Source organism: Heptranchias perlo, chromosome 34, assembly GCF_035084215.1.
Source record: "Heptranchias perlo isolate sHepPer1 chromosome 34, sHepPer1.hap1, whole genome shotgun sequence".
NCBI lineage: Eukaryota > Metazoa > Chordata > Chondrichthyes > Hexanchiformes > Hexanchidae > Heptranchias > Heptranchias perlo.
Window position 1 is genome coordinate 20987880 of NC_090358.1, and position 23610 is coordinate 21011489.

General features: G+C 42.0%; 1 long non-coding RNA gene across 6 annotated transcripts in view; it reads right to left on the minus strand.

Annotated features, from left to right (window-relative positions):
- The window catches only part of LOC137301872 (uncharacterized), a 135494-nt gene that overhangs the window by 19572 nt on the left and 92312 nt on the right, over nt 1-23610 (minus strand). For 4 of the 6 annotated variants that reach the window (XR_010958378.1, XR_010958375.1, XR_010958379.1 and 1 more), the window contains exons 5-6: nt 23070-23203; nt 17438-17676 (exon numbers count right to left, since the gene is read on the minus strand). This is a non-coding gene — a long non-coding RNA (uncharacterized lncRNA). Of the gene's footprint in view, nt 1-14942; nt 17677-23069; nt 23204-23610 lie in introns of those variants that run through there. The other 2 variants (XR_010958376.1, XR_010958374.1) reach the window with 1 other exon arrangement.

A 23610-nucleotide genomic window follows, 5' to 3' on the forward strand; every position in this document is an offset into this window, starting at 1 on the left:
CAGAAAACCCTCTTGGCAAGCTCTCATAACGGACATCTGTTTTTGACAGTTCTTTCTGATTTGCCTGAGCAGTATCCTCTGCCAGTGCGGGAGCATGCATTTCATATTCAGCATCTGGTACCAACAGGACATGTAAATTTACACATGAATCAGCTGTCAGAAACACAGACACCGTGCAGTGACAGCTTTGGAATGTGTAGGGAATTTTGTTGGCTTCTTTTTTTAAAAAAAAAGCTCGGGTATCCTGAAGTAACTCATCTTTTGTACAGTAAAAGCTTTTGCTATCTGATTGCCTCCTCACAATAATTTGGCATCTCAGTCCCCACACAATCTGCAAGGTTTCTGCTTTGAAACCTTGGAAAAAATATCAGTTGGCCTGTCTCCGCACATATTGTCCTTATTTCCTAGTTTTTCTGCCTTCTAATAACATTTCAACACCAGATATTCCATTAATTGTTAGAAAGAGATCTGGAAAAACCAGAACCTTCTAGTAGCTGGGAGATCAAGCACTGAGATTTAATCAAGAACACACCTCTCCATAGAGCAAGGCACTGCTTTACAAGACTTAAGAATCTGTAGTTTTAACACCACAAACAGCCCATGGGCCTGACAGTAGTTGACAATAATTAACTGATCAGTTTGGCAGATTCAACCAGTGCACAGTCCCCAATTAACATTGTCGCAATGTCTGAAGTTGGAAGCAAGAGATTTTCTTTTGGTATAATTTCATACAGGCACCGTTTGTGTGCCTTGTTCTTCCCCCCTTTCCCCCACCACCCCCCCCAACCCATGCGCAGAATGTTTGCCCCGCATCTTGAACAGAAACAATTCTATAAAACAAATGATCTTGTCAGATATTGGAGGTGCTCCAAATATCTGCACCTGGTGCAGGAAGTTCCATTATATGAACCTTTTGTTGGTGGGATACTATTGAAGCCAAATGGTTCAATGCACAGTCAAACAAAGTAAAAGAGACTGAAGATCATAGAATCATAGAAAGGTTACAGCGTGGAAGGAGGCCATTCGGCCCATCGAGTCCACGCCGGCTCTATGCAAGAGCAATCCAGCTAGTCCCACTACCCCACCCTTTCCCCGTAGCACTGCAATTTTTTTTCCTTTCAAGTACTTATCCAGTTCCCTTTTGAAGGCCATGATTGAATCTGCCTCCACAACCCCCTCGGGCAGTGCATTCCAGATCCTAACCGCTCGCTGTGTAAAAAAGTTTCTCCTCATGTCACCTTTGGTTCTTTTGCCAATCACCTTAAAGATCGGTGCACCACAGTCACAGCTAATGCAAATTTTCATTGTGTGAATTAAGAAATGTTTCATTACTACCCCTAACTTACTCAGGATATGCAATGAAATTTATACCATCGTCAATATCATTTAATTTCAATACATTTTAATTATATAACACTTTCTCAGAAATCTGGTAAATGTAAAATAGTTCAACAAGATATAGAATGAGTTCAAATTAAATATTACCCAGTGAGGAATAAATGGGGTATATTGCAGACTGAGGCTCTACGGATAAATAAAGAGATTAGATCAAGCTTGAAGCTAAAAAGAAAGAAGCATTTAACACTTGCAGTGATAATTGAAGTGCAAGCAAGGACAAGTATATTGGAAAGCCACAAAAAGGGAGATTAGAAGGGCTAAAAGGGAACATGAAAGCAAAAACAAAATGATGGGCAATAAAAAGGTTTTCAATAGTCACATTCGTTGTAAGAAGGTCATTAACGTAAGGTAGGACTCGCTAAGAGAAGAAGCTGGAAAGCTTGTGGTAGAGTGAGGAAATAGCAAAGATGCTACATAAGCACTTGGCCTCAGTTTTTACAGAGAAGATATTGGGATTGTAGAAGACCAGAGGTCTATTCAGAGAGATAGTATTGAAGGGCATATATTTAATCTACTCATAAAAAGAATTAAAGGAGAGGTTAGGGAAAATGTATTTGTAGAGGGTAATTAGAGTGTACAGTTCTCTGCCATAAACCATTCTTGAAGCAGAGTTCATAAATTCTTTTAAATGGTTGCTTGAAAAAGAGGAATATTGTAGGATATGGGGAGCAAGCAGGGGAGTAGGAATACACTATGTGGCTTATATGGAGAAAAACACTGGTTGAGACTTGATGGGCCAAATGGCCAGAATCTGTGCCATAACATTCTATAATTCTATGGAATACTCTTTAGGATTAATTTTTCTGATTGTCAGCAATATTTCCAACAATCTTTTGCACCCAGAAATAGCAGCAGTACATCAATTGGATCATTATGGACCAAAGTTCTTTGTCAGAAACAAGCTTACAAACCTGCTGCAAAAACATCAGTTAAGCTCATGAGTGTGGACTAGATCCAAATAAAACAGGCCATGTTGCAGTTTCTAATCATTTAAAGGCCCATGTCCTTGTTATCCATAAACCCAGCTTAAAACTGACTGGAAAATCATATCTAGGACTAACAGAGGAGCATGTACTCCAATTACTGAACCACATCAAGGACTAGCTGATAATTTGAGAGTGATCCTCTATACAAGAACTGTTCAAATATGAAGGTCACAGCTGCTCTGAATCTTTTGCTACTGGCTTACTCCGATCACCTGGTGGTGATTTAGTTCCATTAGCCAGGGTATGATGTCCACCAATTTGTGACTGTATTCAATATGTTCCAGAGGGGTCCTAATCTCGTTCATTCTTACTGAGGTGCAAAGCAACAGCTGAAAAGACAGCAACAGTTTTGCTCCTTTGCTGGCATTCTCATGTATTTGAATGCAGCCAAATGGAAATAAGGGCACTTCCATCAACACCACAAAGTATGAAGGCTTCTATTCAATTAATATACAGGTATCTTGGGATACATAATGAAAGGATCTTACACGTGAATGTACAGTACCCAAGAACACACGACTCCTTCATCCTCAGCCATTCAATCTCTGGGTGCAGCATTTGAACGCAATGGCTATTTGTCAGAAGTTGGACTATGGGTAGAAAATGTGACCCATGATCCCCCTTTCCACAAGCCGCAGATGTCAGCAGAATGATGGGTGCACAGAAAATACACTCCAAGACTAATCCATTTCCTCAAGGAAGAATTTCAGGTGTCTAGACCATTCAGGGATGGAGTTTTACAGTATAAGCCAACCAAAGTGGGCAGAATGATTTAGCTGCGTTACATAACCTCACCAACAAGGAACGCATCACTTCAACTGAATGAGAAATGCGTATATGCTTTGACTAAGATTCACAACGGACTGGAGCTGGATGCACCAGAAGAAGAGGCAGCATTGGCATGAAAAGTTAGAAACAGATAGTCTACACCAGGATAGTTAACACCAGGCAGACATACAGAGCCAACTTACCAACTTTTCACTCATAAGAAACATTACACAGACTTATGCATTCTATAGCTGGTGTAACAAGCTGAAGCAGGCCCAAGATCCAGTGGTCAATTAGACACGCACAATAGAGCTTAATGTTCAAAATGAATGAGGTTTATTCACCCACGGAAGTTGTGTCTTTAAGTGCAGAGAGGAACGAAACAGTAACAGGGATTACTTTCCAGCATACAGATTCTCACTTTTAGCTCCTTCCCCCACAGCTGAACTATTTCCCTGCCTTTTATCCTTCCAACTGGGAGTCATTTCTGATTGGCCTTAATTGCCTTTAAATATGTCTTAAGGCTTGCCTTGGTCATTCTGACATTTTATACAATTTCTTAAAGCTGTTCCCATTTGGCGGGTACAAAGCTCTCAAAAGCCTATGGCTCACATATCATCCCTTTCTCACTCTGTTACACTGAATAAAATAATAATAAAGCTGGTCTTTCTTCTTCTGATACATTAGGGTTCTGAATACTTCAACCTGCTGTAGCCCTACACTGAGTCAGAAGTATAGGTAACAAAGGGTACAAAAGCAAAGAAAGTGGTGGTAATTTTAACTTTTGGCGATAGTGTAATATTGGTGATTTTGGTTCAGCCGCCCATTATACAGCTCCCCTGATTTTCCTTTCCACAATGGAATATCACCCATTTTACACTCTTGCTAAAAATTAAAATTACCTCCAGTTATTTCAATCAGCAAATGTTTTGCTTTGCATGCGTGGTATATATGCCTACTGTGTCCATTTTGTGCTCTTCATCCATGGTTTTGCAATTCCATGGTGGTTGATGACTTAAGAAATGATTTCAGACTCCCTACCTGGTTCTATGGATAGTGGATACTCCTCCGGCCTTATTGACGATGTCCTCCCAGGCTTGTTTCCTGGCATGTTGATTGTGGAGAGGGCATTGCTGAAGTAAATGCTGCTGCCCTCCTGACCAATAAATACCTCCTTCATGGTGACTGACGCTTCTACATCAGTAAAACATACGTTTCTGAATAGTTCTTAAGCAGTAGTTATGAAGTTTCAGAAGAGTTCACATGGATTGGTGACCAGTTTATTTCCTGCATGTTAAATTATTGCTTCATGAACAGAGACATCACAGTGCTGCTCAGACGACACTGTGGCTTTTCCATATGAATTGCACAGACAACTCCTCCAATAAAAAAATGGCTCACAACTGGAAAATTGACCCCTGGTTGCTTTTCTCTGCTCACCTTTTTGTAATTGTTTTCTCCAGTTTGCTGCCGTAGATCCCCATGCTACGCACCATTTTGCAGCAAAAAAAGTGATTAGGTTGACCTGTTCCGTGCTTCTACAGGTCTTGAACAGGTTACCCAAGAGGTATAGAAGGACAACCTAGATTGACGAGCTGTCCATTATCTCATGTGGCTCGGTGTCAAATTTTATTTGATAATCGCTCCTGTGAAGTGCCTTGGGACGTTTTACTACATTAAAGGTGCTACATAAATGCAAGTAGTTGTTGTTGTCGTCGTCATTTCACCTTACTTCATTTCTCCTGGATGGGATTAGGAATTTATCTTGTACGGTAATGGTGGGGGGTGAGGGGGCGCAGGGACCCTCATTTCTATGATAAGGAATTTGAAACCATAGACATTAATTCTTAGGATTTGTGGACAAGGGAGATAAATCTTCATTTGGCATGGAGTGTTGGTCAACAGGAACATGGACTGAGGAATCAAGCATGGAGGTAATGACTGGGAAATGAGGAGTGCCACACAATGGACGCACTGCCCTCCATTGAAAGACTCTGCACTGGGAGCATAGTCTCCGAATACTTTCTCTAAGAGCTCGTTAAGATGTATATCTAACTGAATGAACTAAAGAATCTCAGTCGTGGAAAGCAGGTGTGTTTAATTTTTTGTGTCAGTAACTGCAGATTTTTTTACAGCTACTGTTGATGTTAATGCCCTCACTATATACATATCTATAAATAGTCTGAATGAATGACACAAGTCTTCAGATTCTTTGTAGATTCCATGATTTCCCTCTCCCACTGAGGCCTACAGGTGGGTATCGCACTGTAGAACAGAGGCCTTTCTGTATTTATGGACTCTGTACTGTCACAGGAGCTGCTTTAAGGCTGTCAGGCTGTCATCAGGTTATCAAGGAGCCAAGTCATGCATTAAGTGAAAAGCAGGTGTTTTACTTATCATGGAAAGTACACTCACGCTTTTCGGCATACCTTATTAGCTCTCTCCGTAAAAGTGAGTTTTGAAGCCGTACTATGCAAAGAAATGTGAAGGATAACAGCTAATACAATACATAATCCTTTCAAAAACTGTTTGTGGATGGTATCAGTATCAGCACCATGATGATCCTATTATGATTTAAGATGCTTCGCACAAAGAATGACGAGAAATTAATGACACTTTTGAAAGGCTCCTGGTCCATTTCACTCAACAGCAACTCTGCAAATTGATCAGCTCATGTTTTTAGGCCTTTCAAGAAGGTGTGTTTAATGACCTGAACTCTGACTGACTTCCAAAAGCTCCTGCATGATTGATGCTTCACTTTTTCCCTGTAACAGAGAGCAAAAGGGCTTCTCCAAGGAGATAATAATCAGAATCAGTGTAAAAACACCTTGTTTACCCAAGTTAATCTGCTTCTATCTCAAAAGTAACTCACTGTCAGTTAACAGTTAACTTGAGAGAACACTTGACTGGTTGCAACCTTTTAGAAGAGTGAGCCTAATCAATCAGAGATCAATACTAATGGCTGACGCATTTGCTCGTCATCAATAAGTGCCCCCCATTGGTTTAACAAGGTAACAGTCTTGTTCAGCTGCACCGCAGAGGTTTACAGTGGGTCAGTAACTTCCAATCAACTGGTTTCAACTTCATCAAAATTGTTACAAGGGTCAGATTTGCAGATTTTAATCCATTGCAAAAACAATTGCATGAAACAGACAAAACAAAATATTTCTGATTCAGGGAGCCCATGGTTTAAAATTGGTCCACCACTTATTTGAAACACCATGGATATTACTTGGAACCAAGGGATGAAAGCCGCAGGATAATATTTTTCTCAGGACCTATTTCTCCATTTGAACAATTGTACAATTAATCCATGAGAACATAAGAACATAAGAAATAGCAGCAGGAGTAGGCCATACGGCCCCTCGAGCCTGCTCCGCCATTCAATAAGATCATGGTTGATCTTCAACCTCAACTCCACTTTCCCGCCCTATCCCCATATCCCTTAATTCCCTTAGTGTCCAAATATCCATTGATCTCAGTCTTGAATATACTCAACGACTGAGCATCCACAGCCCTCTGGAGTAGAGAATTCCAAAGATTCACAACCTTCTGAGTGAAGAAATTTTTCCTCATCTCGGTCCTAAATGGCCGTCCCCTTATCTTGAGATTATGACCCCTGGGTGTAGAATCTCCACCTAGGGGAAACTCAGTATCTACCCTATCAAGCCCTCTAAGAATTTTATACATTTCAATGAGACCACCTCTCATTCTTCTAAACTCCAGAGAATATAGGCCCATTCTACTCAATCTCTCCTCATAGGACAACCCTCTTATCCCAGGAATCAATCTAGTGAACCTTTGTTGCACCCCCTCTAAGGCAAGTATATCCTTCCTTAGTTAAGGAGATAAAAACTGTACACAGTACTCCAGGTGTGGTCTCATCAGAGCCCTATATAATTGCAGCAAGACCTCCTTACTCTTATACTCCAACCCTCTTGCAATAAAGGCTAACATACCATTTGTTTTCCATCAACTGTCCAATAAACAGTCTGGCATTGAATGGCCAATAATAACAGAAATAAAATCAGATGATAATCACGTTCTTAATTGGTGTAACAGAAAGGGAATGCATTGCTAGGAGTTTGGGACCCAGACGCCTGGAATTTATGTGGGGGTTTTCTGGCTAAAAACAGTCATTTATGCCGATTCTCCACATTTTCTGCCAAATTTACAGTGGGTGCTTGAGAGAACCCATAGAAATTCAGGCCCAGTATCTTTATTCACAACTATCAGGTAGGTTGAAGTATTGTCATCACCACTGATCCTTTAGTGTACAAAAAGGATATAGTAACAAATTGTTTTATATTTTTACCAGTCTGGTGTTTAGTCTGCTGGAATGGCCACATAAATTCGGCCCCCTAAATTTTTATGTAGTAATGTAGCTAATGGGGGGTAATTTTATGTTTGGACCATGGGGCGATAGCGGGACAAATAACATGAGGGAAACAGAAGTGCCGACCATCTGTTTGTTTTCCACCCATTCTTGTGATTTTCGGGGCGGATCTCGATTTAGGCGGCCAGACTTCCTGTCGGAATCTGGCCGTGGCCTCATGAATAGATGACGTAGTTAAGACCCCCAATGGCACGTTCACCTGTGGCTACATTGCTATCGCCAGTTTCTGTTGCGACTCAGCAAATATGGGCGGTCGAAGTTGGTAGGCAGCCATTTTAAGCGTTCACTGAAAGTATCCTTAGCCCCAGTCAGGAGAGGTTGGAGGCAGGTTTGGCTCTCATTTTTACTGCAGTTACTTGTGGGTCTGAGCTTTAAAGGCTTCTATATTTAATCTCCTTGATGCCGTTGGTGCGGCAATAATTTTCCCTGCAGCTAGAAACTGCTACTTTGTTTGACTCCTAACGCTTTCACGCCTCCTCTTTAAGGCGCTGCTGATTATCTCACTCACCTTCCTAATGTGATATGTAAAAATTGCCCCCTGGTTTCTCTAAATAAGACCTGATATGTGAACATACAAAAATGACGGGCAGGAAAAGACCAGCTGATCCATTAAGCCATTAATCCATACTCATGATACGAGAGCATCATGACCAGACACTTCCTCCCTCCGCAGCCATCCAATCTCCTGGGAGAGGCAAAAAAACAGACAAAAAGTCCATAGCCAATAAGGGAAAATTCCTCTCCAACCTCCTCAGGTGATTGAAACCAGTCCAGGTGATCACATTGGCCATGCGTACGTTATCTGTTAATCCACTTACCTATATGTTTAATGATGATGGCAAATTAATTAGCAGCATCATGCACACATGGGACACATGGGTACTAGTGAATTTTGACATTGTATTCTGCATTAGAGTTCCCACAATCATCTACTTCCAATGGCTCAATGGATGTGATGTGTTACTGAGCTGTACAAAGCAGGTAGGCCCTGGATTTGATGCATAGTCTGCGTTCATGAACATACAAAAAATACGGACTTAAAAAGAAAGTTGGCCCATTAAGCCTGTTCCATTCATAATGTTGCAACTCGGGATCATGACCTTCAACGCGGCTCACTCATCAGCAGCCAGATAATCTCTTGGGAGAGGCAAGAAAACAGATTTTAAAAACCCCTATGTTCAATTGAGGGAAGAAAGGATTCCTGGAAACTCTTCTCCGACCCCCAAAGATGGTGAAAAACAAGCTCCAGGAGATAACAATGACTACGAGGTGCATCAGCCAACATCCCACCAACCTTTTGTATGCAGCAAGGTCAGCTTCCTACAGGAACTCATCATGCTCCCTTCTGCATTATCTGATCTCTGCAAGAGCGTAGGTAGGGACACTACAACTGGCGTCAGGAGGGAGAAATCAGAGAGAGTTCCTGCTATTCAGTGACCCCCAATGGTAAGCACACGTGCAAATGTCAAGCAAAGACTAGATGAGGTTCAGCCATGATGTCCTGGTGATACAATAGCCTGCAGACTATTAGCTCCAGCAAAGCTAGGACCCAAGGGAGAAGCAAGAAGATCGCGCTCTCCCCTCGACCAATCAGAGTGCAGCATTTTTGACAAGCCGCGAAACTGTTAAATCCAGGAAGTGGAAGGTACAACATTAAAATCATTGTCAAAACAGTTATAGACAGCGAGAAAAAGAGAGGGTAAGAAATAATTGAATTAAATAAAAGAGACAGAAGGGAAAAGTAAAAAAAAAAAAATTTTTAATCTATAAAAAAACATTTTTTAATTACCAAAAACTATTAAAATAAGGAGTAATGAGACTTCACATTTTTAAAAGTTAATTTTTAGTTGTTTGGCAGTCATTACAACTTACCACGCTGTTAAAACTTAGTTTAGACCTGATATTTTTAAGTGTACCTGTTTTGTCCTGATACTAGTTACTGTCCAGCTGGGCAGATGAGCAAGTTCAATGATTTCACTGATTGCAGCCGGTGATATCCCTTTAATTCGAAGCTGCGATATCACCGCTGAACCAGGAAGAGCAAGTTGAACTGACCGTTCTCTTCTAAGCAATTTCTAATATAGGTAAGTGTGAGGCGGTGCATTTTGGAAGGAAGAATAAAGTGGCCACATACCGCTTAGATAATAGGAGTCTAAATGGGGTAGAGAAGCAAAGGGATCTCAGACAACATGCACACAAATCACTAAAAGTAGCGATGCAGGTGAATAAGGCCATAATAAAAAAAGCAAATCAAGCACTGGGGTTCATTTCTAGAGGGTTAGAAGTTATGTTAAACTTGTAAAGAGCCTTAGTTAGACCACACTTGAAGTAGTGTGCATAGTTCTGGTCTCCATATTATAAAAAGGATATAGAGGCATTAGAGAATGTGCAAAAAAGATTCACAAGGATGATACCAGAACTGAGAGGACATACTTATCAGGAAAGGCTGAACAGGCTGGGACACTATCTCTAGAAAAGAGAAGGCTGAGGGGTGACCTGATAGAGGTCTTTAAGATACTGAAAGGGTTTGATAGGGTAGACATAGAGAAACTGTTTCCACATGTAGGGGAGTCCACAACTTGAGGTCATAAATATAAGATAGTCACTAATAAATCCAAGAGGGAATTCAGGAGAAACCACTTTACCCAAAGAGTGGTAAGAATGTGGAACATGCTACCACAAGGAGTAGTTGAGGCAAATAGCATAATTAGATGCATTTAAGGAGATGCTAGATAAGCACATGAGGGAGAAAGGAATAGAAGGGTGTCCTGATAGGGTTACATGAAGAGGGTTAGGAGGTGGCTCGTGTGGACCATAAATGCTGGCATAGACCAGTTGGGCCGAATGGCCTGTTTCTGTGCTGTAGCCTCGATGTAACTCGATGTAACTCAATGCAGACACTCACTGGCTGGGTTATCACCTGAAGAATAACTCACTTGGGCAAGGCATTGGCCAACTCCAAAAGGAAAAGAATCATACCCAAGAAGAAGCCCCTGTTTTCAAGAGAGGAAGTGAGAAAATTAGAGTAGAAAATTCCTCATTCTATTGTGACGAAAAGTAATAATGCATAAATAGTAAAAAGAACCTGATAGAAAGATATGACTTGCTTGGAGTGAATATTTGGATGACACAAAATTGGTTGTTTCATTTAAAAAAAGGTTGTATTAAGTAGAATGTTCAGCTCATAATTCAAAAGAAGGAATGTACATTCACAGTTTTGCAGATCACTAAACAGCAGAAGAACGTGCTAAACGCATATACATACTGAGCAGATCATTTACTAACACAGTTTGCAACTATAGAAAAGCATAATCCTTGCATGGATTGTGTTAAAGTAATGGCTTCTCCAACTAGGCTTTTGGGGCCTATGGTGCCTTTCAGAAAAACCTTTATTCTCTGGTTCCTTAGAGGAGCACTGCTCCCTAACTTCCAGAACGTTTTATGATACAATCACTTATTATAGCAGCTAATATACCTGTTAAGTATTCAACAGCAAGGAAGATCAAAGAAAACAATTGCATCAGTTGGCTGATTTATCCAGCGTTCAATTACTTCTCACTAACATGCAGTGGGTTATGTTAGTGGGATGCAATGTTTGTGGGTGTGGAGTATATGAAAAATACTGCAAAAGACTAATTTTAGAAAATAATTGCAATTGAAGGGCAGATGGAATTTGTTTAACCAACTGATTGGAATAAAGAAGATATTTTGCAGGTCCAGTCATAAAGATTTATTGAAAAACTCACTAAAATTAAAACACGAGTTCTTACATACACAAATCACAGTAACCTATAAAAATAGTATATTCTGTAAATCTAAACAGATCAGAAAGAAATCAAAACTGGAAAGATGTTCATACACTTACAAAGAAGCACAAATTTACATTTAAACAGCGCTTTATTTTATCCTCCAGAATCATCCCATAGCATTTCACATTCCTTTGAAGTGCAGATAAATATGGCAGCCATTTTGCATACAGCAAAGCCCCTTAAACAGCAATGTCAATCTATTTTTGGTTGCGTTAGTTGAGGGAAGAATGTTGGCCGGGCCACTGGGAGAACTATTATTCTAGTTATACTTTAACTTGTACTTATGTGTATAATTATTTTAAGGGCCATAAACATAAATAATTGAAACCATGGCCCATTCATAAAAGTGTTAAATATTGTGGACAGAAGGTTCTTCAGTTTGCGGTATCTAAATGCTATAACTGCAGCCTAACGACACTGTGAAGAGATGCTGCTTGCATGGGTTAATAAAAATTTGCCAAGCGATTTCACATATATGACACTGGTTTCTGTTAATAACAGCTTTACAAAGGAACCATTGACAGCCCAATCAATGCAGAGCAAATCATTCATAACCTTTTGCCATATTTGGAAAGGATTCTTTTTCAAGTGGGTAAACACCCATATATCATCATTTACTGGCATGTTTTAAAAACTCTTTTCTGTTTTTAATTAAGATGTGAAACTTCTGTACAGAGGCATAGCACATATTTGTTGTTTTTCCCCATTAAAGACATATACAATTAAATTTTAGAATAATTTCTACAGATTTTCCACAGATGTTTCTTAAATTATTTCCTTACATTTAAATTTTAAACAAGTTCCGTCTGTTGTCTTTACCACAATTGAGACCTTTCAGTTTCTGTGTGCATGTTATTAAGAGTGGAAGCATTTTTATCAATGAATCCTCAATAGCTACCTTTTCCAATGTGTGTGATGCATAATATTTACTTCTTTTCAGATATTTAAATTCCAGCTATACTTGTGACATTTAATCAAATCACAAAGATAATTTTAACACTTATTGTGGAAACCATCAGCAGCAATCTTTAAATCGGAAGATATTTCTCAAGGTGAAATCCATTGATGACTGTGTGTACCTCTTGATAGATGGTAGAAGCATTAAAATGTAATTGCATTGTTATCTGTATTAGTTGTTTGATCCAAAGTCAATATAACCTGAATTGAGGAGTACATATTGCACACCCTCTTTACTTAGCATACCTTTCCTCCTATATGATCAATAGAAATACTGACACCATTGGAGAAAACCGCAATGCATTGAGAGAGCCACAGCTTTCAAGATTCATGGTCTTGTTCTGAGACGATGGGCTCGATTTTAGCACCCGCGATCGGCTGCGTTCCTGGCGGGGGGGCTACGAAAATCGGGGATTCCCGGGGCGGGGCGGGGCGGGAGCCCGGCTCCAACCCGCTGCCATGGTAATATCGGGCCCCATATCTTAAACTGAAGTAATAAATGTATTTAATTGTATTATCCACAGGTCTTTATTTTCATCAGCTTCTGTTTACTTAATAAACATGATGCCATCTTGGAACCATCACATTCTTGTGTCAAAATATGCAGATTATATCCTCTAGTTTTTTGTTTTGCTTGTTAGACATTTAGGGCCCGATATTACCAGGGCGGCTGGTTCGCGGTGGGGGGGCTATAGGGCGCATGGGTAACGCGCCCGGTGAAATCAGTCTGCCCCGCGCGCAATCGCAGGCCAATTGGATCCACTTACCTGGTCGTCCGGGTTCCCCGCTGCTGAGCTGCGTGTCGGGTGGGCTGCGCGTGTGCAGTAAGGTCTGTCAGCTGGAGGCGCTCTATTTAAAGGGGCAGTCCTCCACTGACTGATGCTGCATGAAATAGGAAAATTTACAGCATGGAGCAGCCCAGGGGGAAGGCTGCTCCCAGGTTTAATGATGCCTCACTCCAGATATCATTGGATGGAGTGAGGAGGAGGGGAAGGACAGAGATCTTCCCCCCGGCGGGTGGGAGGAAGCGGCCTGCCTCTGCCACCAGGAAGGCCTGGCTCAAGGTGGCAGAGGAGGTCACCAGCACCACCAACATATCGCCCACCTGCATACAGTGCAGGAGGCGCTGCAATGACCTAAGTAGGTCAGCCAAAGTGAGTACACTTACTCATTCCCCTACACTCCATCTGCCACATCACCACCCCCACCCCACATCTCCTTCTGCACTGCCAACACTACTCTGTCACATCACCCCTCATACCCACTCAAACCTCATCCTCATCTTACTTGCACTTACTCACCTCGCCAGTACTCATCCCGCCACTACCACGCAACCCAATCTCATGGATCTATCTCATACTCACCCTCTCATGCATCTCTTTCACAGTCAGCCTCACTCAACCTGCCACTACCTGTGCTGCAGCCACGGGGCATGCATCACATATGTGCAGTAAGGCAAACGTGTCGTGAGCATGAAGGGGATGCACAAGGGTGTTTGAGGGTTTGTCATGGTTTTTACTTATATTGAATTTCTGAGCAACTCACATTACATGTTATATTGTCACCACTACTGCCACGTCTTTGCGAATCTTGTCTGGGTTGTGCAATATTGCCCTTTCCTGAGGATCACAATGAAGACACACACCTGATGCCACCCATTATGTCACTGCAGAGTGGGTGTAGGTGTATTTGCAGGGCTCTTTTGTGCAGACGACTGAGAGACGTCGGCGATGTCCCCGGTGGCACCCTGGAAGGATGTGGAGGAGAAGTTGTTGAGGGCAGTGGTGACTTTGACAGCGACAGGTAAGAAGATGGTGCTCGGGCCAGCCGGGAGCAGCTCGGCATGAAGGAGGCTGCAGATGTCCACGACTACATGTTGAGTGACTCTGAGCCTCCGTGTGCACTGCTGCTCAGAGAGGTCCAGGAAGCTGAGCCTCGGTCTGTGGACCCTGTGGCGAGGGTAGTGCCCTCTGCGACGCATCTCTCTCTGCCGTTGCCCTCCCTCCTGCTGTGCAAGTGGATGTGTCACAGCACTGTGTTGTGGAGCTCCACGTGTCAGAGGTGGACAGCGTGGATGGCGAGGCTGGTGATGCTGGTGATGCTGTTCGCCCTCCGAGAAGGTCATGACTGCAGCTACGACGGCCCCCATCCGGAAGATGTACATCTGAGGGGGTCCGCAAGGTAGGTACATGTGTCTGGACCCCGGGGTAAGTGTGCAAGTTGGTGAATTTTAGTGTTAGGAGGAGAGTGGTGGAGGCCAAACTTTGTCCCAAGTGACAGAGTGGCCTCCTGCAATGAGTGAGGGTCTCCCCCCCCCAACCTGTCAAATGGACCTTTGCAGCTGCCACAGGCTGATGGCTGCAACACGTCCATTTGAACTGGGAGTGTTTCCCCCAGTACAGGAAACAGTCCCAGCTGTTTGTAAAATCCCAACCCTCCTGAAATATCTTCTTAATCATGTCTGTAAACGACCTGAAATACCTAAATAAATACTTTAAGTGGCACCCCGCGGCTTTAATTGCCGGCGGGAGTCCCACATGCAGGGGCTGCGCGCGCATGTCAGCGTGTCTGTGGGAAACCCGGAAGTGGGCGGGTTGGAGCCGGGCTCCCGACCCGCCCTGGGAATCCCCGATTTTCGGAGGTCCCCCGCCACGAACGCACCCAATCGCGGGTGCTAAAATCGACCCCTGAGTGTTGAAATCACTGTTGGCATTGAATGCTTAGCATCTTCATATGGTACGGCTCGGTCCGCTATTTTAGTGGAGGCACTAAGCTTCTTAAAGTAAATAGGTTAACCCCTTCATGGACGGAATGTCATATGAATGGGTTAAGCATTTATCCACTAATATCACTTACAGTCATTTCTGGGTTTTAATGTGAGGTTAGACCTCTACAAAATTGCTTAGCAATTAAGATCAATGGATAGTCAATATACTGTTTGTGGGGCCTTGCTGTGCGTATATTGGCTGTGGCGTTTCCTACGTTACAACAGTAACTACACTTCAAAAAGTACTTCATTGGTTGTAAAGCAATTTGGGACATCCTGAGGTCATGAAAGGTGCTATATAAAGGCAAATCATTCTTTCTTTATTGATTATGGTGCTGGCCATTTTTTCATCAAACAATTGAAGGAAAAAAATGGAACTTGGATACATTATTCAAAAATAATTGAATGACGATCTGGATGTATTGCAGATATGAATGAGGGTCCCTAATTTTCTCTGGTATCATAGCTGCATCATTTACTGAGGCTAAATCAACTTGGGATGCAATCCCATTTCTAAATCACTTCTGGTCATCCATTATTTATCTTTAATTCTACTAAGCACGTCATACATACAAATACATATATTCTAGTAAACAAAGCCTGACAAGCTGAAGTTAATGGAGCTATGCTCTAAGTAGGACCAGAATGATCAAACCAACAAAGCATAACAAAATTGCTATTTATTCAATTTATAGCCTCATTGAGGGTGCCCCATGTTGGTCGAAACAAACAATTGTCCACATAACACTTGACAGCCAGCACAGGTTGAAATGAAGGATATCGATGCAAAGTAGCAATTGATTGTTCAGCGGCTACATGCAACTTTTGCTTGCCATCAGTTGTAAAGTGAATTGGGATTAAAGTAAAAATGTAGCATACACGTTAATTTTGTTTGTTTAACTTTCCACAATATCTCCCAAACAAACAATTAATTTAAGATGGCCTAGTCAGGAGGAAGAATTTTTCTGAAGGATAGGAAGGTTCCTTCTGACGTTATCTAAACATGCCTCCAAGGGGACTGAGCAAGAAATTGGATTGACTCCGTCCTTAGGGTGCAGCTTCGACAAGGAAAATAAAATTATGATTGAATTTGCTTCTTTTAATTGACCTGTCGGGTTGGCATGGGTGGTCCAGTGTCATCAGAAAAATGGGACACATTCACACTTAATCCCACCCCCCCCACTTCTCTAAGGGGCTTAAACAAAAAAAAACCCATCCTTAGGAATTGAACAATGATTGGCATTAACATTTAGACGTTTATTCCTGAACTAACCCACTCTCCCAACCAAGGTGAATAGCAGTTTTGCAAGGAACTAACTTAAGTAGTAGGGGAACAGGAAGGAAACTAAATATATTTGCAATTCCAAGTAAATTTACGTGCTGAAAAAGGAAACATCCAATTTGTAAATGAAATGCGGAATGTTAATGTTTTTTCCACAGATTTTTAAAGACTGCCGTCATGGAATACTCATTTCTCTTTGGACAAAACATTACTTGACGTTGATCAAACAAGAATATGGGCTGGCTTAATTAATAAATGAAACCACAATGCAGCTTTATTGAATAAGTTACCATACTGTTTCTCAGCTAACAATTCTGTGCCAGCGCTAAAGCAGCATATCACAAAACCTGAAAATATGTACAGAAACCATACTGTAACTCCCACGGTGGTTTACTTGGTGCTGAATGGAACTCAAATGAATGTATAATTAATGAAGTTTACCATAAATACAGACCTTAACATTATGGGATTGACTTTCAATGAGTGTTCTTCTAATCGTCCAGCGTAACTTTGGCGGAAGATCAGCGGAAACCCTCATGGAAATTCAAATCCTACCCACTTACCAATAATTAATTTTAGTGATACTTATGATTTGACATGCCAATAAATCCTAACAGCTACGTCTGCAATGATGTCTCTAATCCCCAACATACTCAGTAGGTCTTTTACCACAAACTTTCTCAAAATACAACTTAGATACCATTGACCCAATTTTAACCTAATCCAATGGAGTGTAAAATCGGGCAGGGTGTAAAACGGGCAACCGACCCGAACCCACCCATTCCCGGTGGATGGGTTAGGTTAAAATCGAAGCTTCTGTCTCTGAGAACAGGTTCAATCCAGTTGTCTACTTAACAAATATTTGTGGTGACATACTCAGCTGCAAAGGTACATTCATCATGAACTTTTTTTGAGTTAACTTAAAAGCTGGCATCCTTATATCGAAACTTAATCATTCGACTGTAGTGCAGGTTAGACCTGTCTGCTTCCTAATTTTATTTGCTTCTGTTTGAAAGGGTAATGATTCCTGAATCTGTGTTTTCTTGACTTCAGTGCTTGGGACTCTTTACTTACTCTGGCGTTTGTTCCCTGCATCCAACATCGACATTAGGAGTTGCTGAGGTGTATTTCAATAATCCACAAACTTCGCTACTGTATAGATCTTGTCAGTTGATCAGTATTATTCCATGGGGCAATTATCATGTTGAGCATGAATTGGGGCGACGGAGGGTGGGTGTTTCTGTGCCCACCCGGAGGAGTCAGGAGGTGGGGGAATCCCAAAGCATCTTGGCTTGGATCTTCTTTCATAAGGCCTAGGAGAGGGTACAGAGAAGATTTACTAGAATGATACCAGGGATGAGAGACTTCAGTTATGTGGAGAGACTGGAGAAGCTGGGATTGTTCTCCTCAGTGCAGAGAAGTTAAAGGGGAGAAGAGGAGAATTTTTTTTTTTAACACAGCAAGTTGTTAAGATTTGGAATGCACTGCCTGAAAGGGAGGTGGAACCAGATTCAATAGTAACTTCCAAAAGGGAATTAGATACATACTTGAAAAGGAAAAACTTGCAGAACTATGGAGAAAGAGTGGTGGAGTGGGACTAATTTGTTAGCTCTTTCAAAGAGCCGGAACAAGGATGATGGGCCAAATGGCCTCCTTCAGTGTTTTATGATTCTGTAATTCCATGTGGTCGGTAAACAGCCAGCACCAAACGCATTACCCTGAAGGCAGCTTTGCCGATCTGGATTATCACAATAAAAATGAAGGAGGAAGTTAGAAACAGTTTGTTCACTCAGGGTTATTTGAACATAGAGGGGATGAAATCGGATATGGGCAAGAACGCAAAACAGGCGGAATCGCATCTGTCGCCTGTTAGATGCCCCGCCCGATATAAAGTTCCACTGACATTGGTCGATCCGATAGTCCCTGTTTTGCTCTACAACATGAAATGAATTTCTACCCCAGAATGTTTCACCACGAGTAGCTATTGAGACATTGATTAGAACATCATTTAAAAGGGAATCGGATAAGTAACTGAAAAGCAAGAATATAAAAGGATAGATGGAAAGGGCACAGGAATGGGATTGGAGTCAGTGGCTCCAGTTAAGGAGCTAGAACCGGCACAGTCTCTCAATGGTCCTCCTTCTGCGCGATAATTTCTAAAATGTATCCTTTCTGTAAGAACAAATCTACACCTACTTTGGCCACGGCCTGTCAGGGACATCATGTGACATGGAAGGTTCTTTGATCCGTAATTTGCAATATAAGAACATAAGAACATAAGAAATAGGAGCAGGAGTAGGCCAATCGGCTGCTCGAGCCTGCTCCGCCATTCAATAAGATCATGGCTGATCTGATCCTAATCTCAAATCTAAATTCATGTCCAATTTCCTGCCCGCTCCCCGTAACCCCTAATTCCCTTTACTTCTAGGAAACTGTCGATTTCTGTTTTAAATTTATTTAATGATGTAGCTTCCACAGCTTCCTGGGGCAGCAAATTCCACAGGCCTACTACCCCCTGAGTGAAGAAGTTTCTCCTCATCTCAGTTTTGAAAGAGCAGCCCCTTATTCTAAGATTATGCCCCCTAGTTCTAGTTTCACCCATCCTTGGGAACATCCTTACCGCATCCACCTGATCAAGCCCCTTCACAATCTTATATGTTTCAATAAGATCGCCTCTCATTCTTCTGAATTCCAATGAGTAGAGTCCCAATCTACTCAACCTCTCCTCATATGTCCGCCCCCTCATCCCCGGGATTAACCGAGTGAACCTTCTTTGTACTGCCTCGAGAGCAAGTATGTCTTTTCTTAAGTACGGAGACCAAAACTGTATGCAGTATTCCAGGTGCGGTCTCACCAATACCTTATATAACTGCAGCAATACCTCCCTGTTTTTATATTCTATCCCCCGAGCAATAAAAGCCAACATTCCGTTGGCCTTCTTGATCACCTGCTGCACCTGCATACCAACTTTTTGATCTTCTTGCACTAGGACCCCCAGATCCCTTTGTACTGCAGTACTTTTCAGTTTCTCGCCTTTAAGATAATAACTTGCTCTCTGATTTTTCCTGCCAAAGTGCATAACCTCACATTTTCCAATATTGTATTGCATCTGCCAAATCTCCGCCCACTCACCCAGCCTGTCTATATCCCCCTGTAGGTTTTTTATGTCCTCCTCACTCTCCACTTTCCCTCCCATCTTTGTATCATCTGCAAACTTTGATAAGTTACACTCGGTCCCCTCCTCCAAATCATTAATATAGATTGTAAAGAGTTGGGGACCCAGCACCGACCCCTGCGGAACACCACTGGCCACTGGTTGCCAGTCCGAGAATGAACCATTTATCCCAACTCTCTGCTTCCTGTTAGATAACCAATCCTCCACCCATGCCGGAATATTACCCCCAATCCAGTGATTCTTTATTTTGAGCAATAATCTTTTATGTGGCACCTTGTCGAATGCCTTCAGGAAGTCTAAATACACTACGTCCACTGGTTCCCCTTTATCCACCCTGTACGTTATGTCCTCATAGAACTCAAGCAAATTTGTCAGACATGACTTCCCCTTCGTAAAGCCATGCTGACTTTGTCCTATTAAATTATGTTTATCCAAATGTTCCGCTACTGTCTCCTTAATAATAGATTCCAAAATTTTACCCACCACAGATGTTAGGCTAACTGGTCTATAATTTCCAGCCTTCTGCCTACTACCCTTTTTAAATAAGGGTGTTACATTAGCAGTTTTCCAATCTGCCGGGACCTTTGCCGAGTCCAGAGAATTTTGGAAAATTATTACCAAAGCATCCACAATCCCTACTGCCACTTCCCTCAAGACCCTCGGATGTAAGCCATCAGGTCCAGGGGATTTATCCGCCTTGAGTCCCATTATTTCTTAGTGATTTTAATCGTATTTAGCTCCTCCCCCACTAGAGCCCCCTGTTTGTCCAGTGTTGGGATATTCTTAGTGTCCACTACCGTAAAGACTGAAACAAAATATTTGTTCAGCATTTTTGCCATTTCCATGTTTCCCACCATTAATTTCTCGGTCTCATCCTCTAAGGGACCTACGTTTGCCTTAGCCACCCTTTTTCTTTTTATATAACTGTAGAAACTCTTGCTATCTGTTTTTATATTTTTTGCTAATTTATTTTCATAATCTATCTTCCCTTTCTTAATCAATCCTTTCATTACTTTTTGCTGTCTTTTGAAGACTTCCCAATCTTCTATCCTCCCACTAAGTTTGGCTACCTTATATGTCCTTGTTTTTAGTCGGACACTTTCCTTAATTTCTTTACTTAGCCACGGATGGCTGTCATTTCTTTTACACCCTTTTTTTCTCAGTGGAATATATATTTTTTGAAAGTTGTAAAATAACTCCTTGAATGAACACCACTGCTCATGTACCGTCTTACCCTCTAATCTATTTTCCCAGTCCACTTTAATCAATTCCGCTCTCATACCATCATAGTCTCCTTTATTCAAGCTCACTACGCTTGTTTGAGAACCAACCTTCTCACCCTCTAATTGGATATGGAATGCAACCATGTTATGGTCACTCATTCCAAGGGGATCCTTAACTAGGACATTATTAATTAATCCTGGCTCATTACACAGGACCAGGTCCAAGGTTGCTTGCCCCCTTGTAGGATCACTTACATACTGCTCAAGAAATCCATCCCTAATACACTCAATAAACTCTTCCTCAAGGCTGCCCTGCCCAATTTGATTTGTCCAGTTAATATGATAGTTAAAATCCCCCATAATTATAGCTGTTCCCTTATTACATGCCCCGACTATTTCCTGATTAATACTTCTTCCAGCAGAGTTGCAACTATTAGGAGGCCTATATACTACGCCCACTAGTGTTTTTTTCCCCTTATTATTCCTTATCTCTACCCAAACTGTTTCATTATCCTGATCCTTTGTCCCAATATCATTTCTCTGTATTACAGTGATTCCTTCGTTTATTAACAAGCCACCCCACCTCCCCTTCCTTCCTGCCTGTCCTTCCTGATTGTTAAATACCCTGGCATATTTAATTCCCAGTTGTTGTCACCCTGCAGCCATGTTTCTGTAATGGCCACAAGATCATACCCATACGTAGTTATTTGTGCCGTTAACTCGTCCATTTTGTTACGAATGCTACGTGCATTCAGATAAAGAACTTTCAAATATGTTTTGTGACACTTAGTTCCTGCTTTTTCCTTTTTTAACACTTTACCTTTTACTCCATACCTTCTGTCCCTTCCTGACACGTTTTCCTCTGTCTCCCTGCTCAGTTTCCCAACCCCCTGCCACAGCTTTAATGCTGGGTTAATCGCCTTACGCCTTCTAGTTTTTATTTTTTCTGTCGTGCCTAAAGTACACTTTCTTTCCGCTGCTCTACGCTTTTCCCTTTCACTTGTTCTTGAACAACTGTTTGTACTATTTTATTGTAGATTACCCCTGGGTCTTCCCCTCTCTTGCTGCTCTCAATTTTATTCCCTTCTGACTCCCCGCTCAGGTTCCCATCCCCCTGCCACTCTAGTTTAAACCTTCCACAACAGCACTAGCAAACACCCCCGCGAGGACATTGGTCCCGATCCTGCTCGGGTGTAACCCGTCACGCTTGTACAAGTCCCACCTTCCCCAGAACCGGTCCCAATGTCCCAGGAATCTAAATCCCTCCCTCCGACACCATCCCTGCAGCCACGCATTCATCCTGTCTATTCTCTTGTTCCTATACTCACTAGCACGTGGCACCGGTAGTAATCCTGAGATCACTACCTTTGAAGTCCTGCTTTTTAATTTATCTCCTAACTCCTTAAATTCGCCTTGCAGGACCTCATCCCTTTTTTTACCTATGTCGTTGGTACCAATATGGACCACGACTATTGGCTGTTCATCCTCCCCCTCCAGAATGCCCTGCAGCCGCTCCGTGACATCCTTGACCCTAGCACCAGGGAGGCAACATACCATCCTGGAGTCACGTTTGCGGCCGCAGAAACGCCTATCTGTTCCCCTTACAATTGAATCCCCTATCACTATAGCCCTGCCACTCTTCTTCCTCCCCTCCTGTGCAGCAGAGCCACCCGTGGTGCCCCGAACCTGGCTCTTGCTGCATTCCCCTGATAAGCCATCTCCCCCAACAGTATCTAAAGCAGAATATCTGTTTGAGAGGGAGATGGCCCCAGGAGACTCCTGCTCTACCTGCCTAGTCCTTTTACTCTGCCTGGCGGTCACCCATTTCCTTTCTGCCTGCGTAATCTTTACCTGCGGCGTGACCACCTCACTGAACGTGCTATCCACGATAGTGAACGTGCTATCCATGATAGAATATGTGTTACAAATGCCACATGAAGAATGATTTCAGCATGTGTAATATTTATGAGTTTGCCCGGGCAACAACTTGCAAATATACAGCACCTTCAACTTGGAAAATATCCCAAAAATGGCTGAAATGGATTTTGTGCATCATTTCTGCCCTGATGACCTGAAAGATGATGGTTCTATTCTATTTGGATGGACAGTTGATCTTGTCAATGGTAGCACTCTTTAATCTCAGGAAAAATGTAATTTTTTGCATTTTAGCCATCCAGCCACAACACTGTTTCAGCTTTTGTGAGGCTTGATGTTTTGGAATTTTTAGCTAGAATTCAGCTGAGACACCATTCTGAGATAGCAAGATGCTGCACTATGTTATTGTTCTTGATATCTTCAATGGACACACCTTTAGCTTATGTCAGAAGTACTTCATAATCATTTTGTTTCTTTGGCTTTTTTGTCCGGCAAGTCGGCTGTGTTCAAAGCATCAGCAATGTACATAGTCTTTCCTTGTTTGTATTTCATCCACAGAGTGTTCTTCTGAAATGTAATAACATGCTTTGTAATCATTTAGTTGTGGGATTGAAAGGTTTCTTAACAATACTCTTCAAGGGCTCATGGTCAGTCTGAATTTCAACTTCTTTTCCACACACACATTACTCGATCCACTTATAGCCTGACACTTTCTCAATTGGTCCATAGTTCCTTTCAGCTGGAGTGAATGCCATCAGCTGTCTTTTTTTGCCTCAGATTTTCATGAAGACTTGACTTCCTGCATCACACTCTGACCAATACAATTCCACAGCTCTGTCTTTTGGAGTTCTAAAAGCTCCTTTCAGTATAAACCTCCACTCATCCAAAGTTCACATATTCTATCTCATATTAAGCTCCACACATCTTTCACCCCTATCCTTGCCAAATTCCATTGGCACCCCATCCCTCAACTC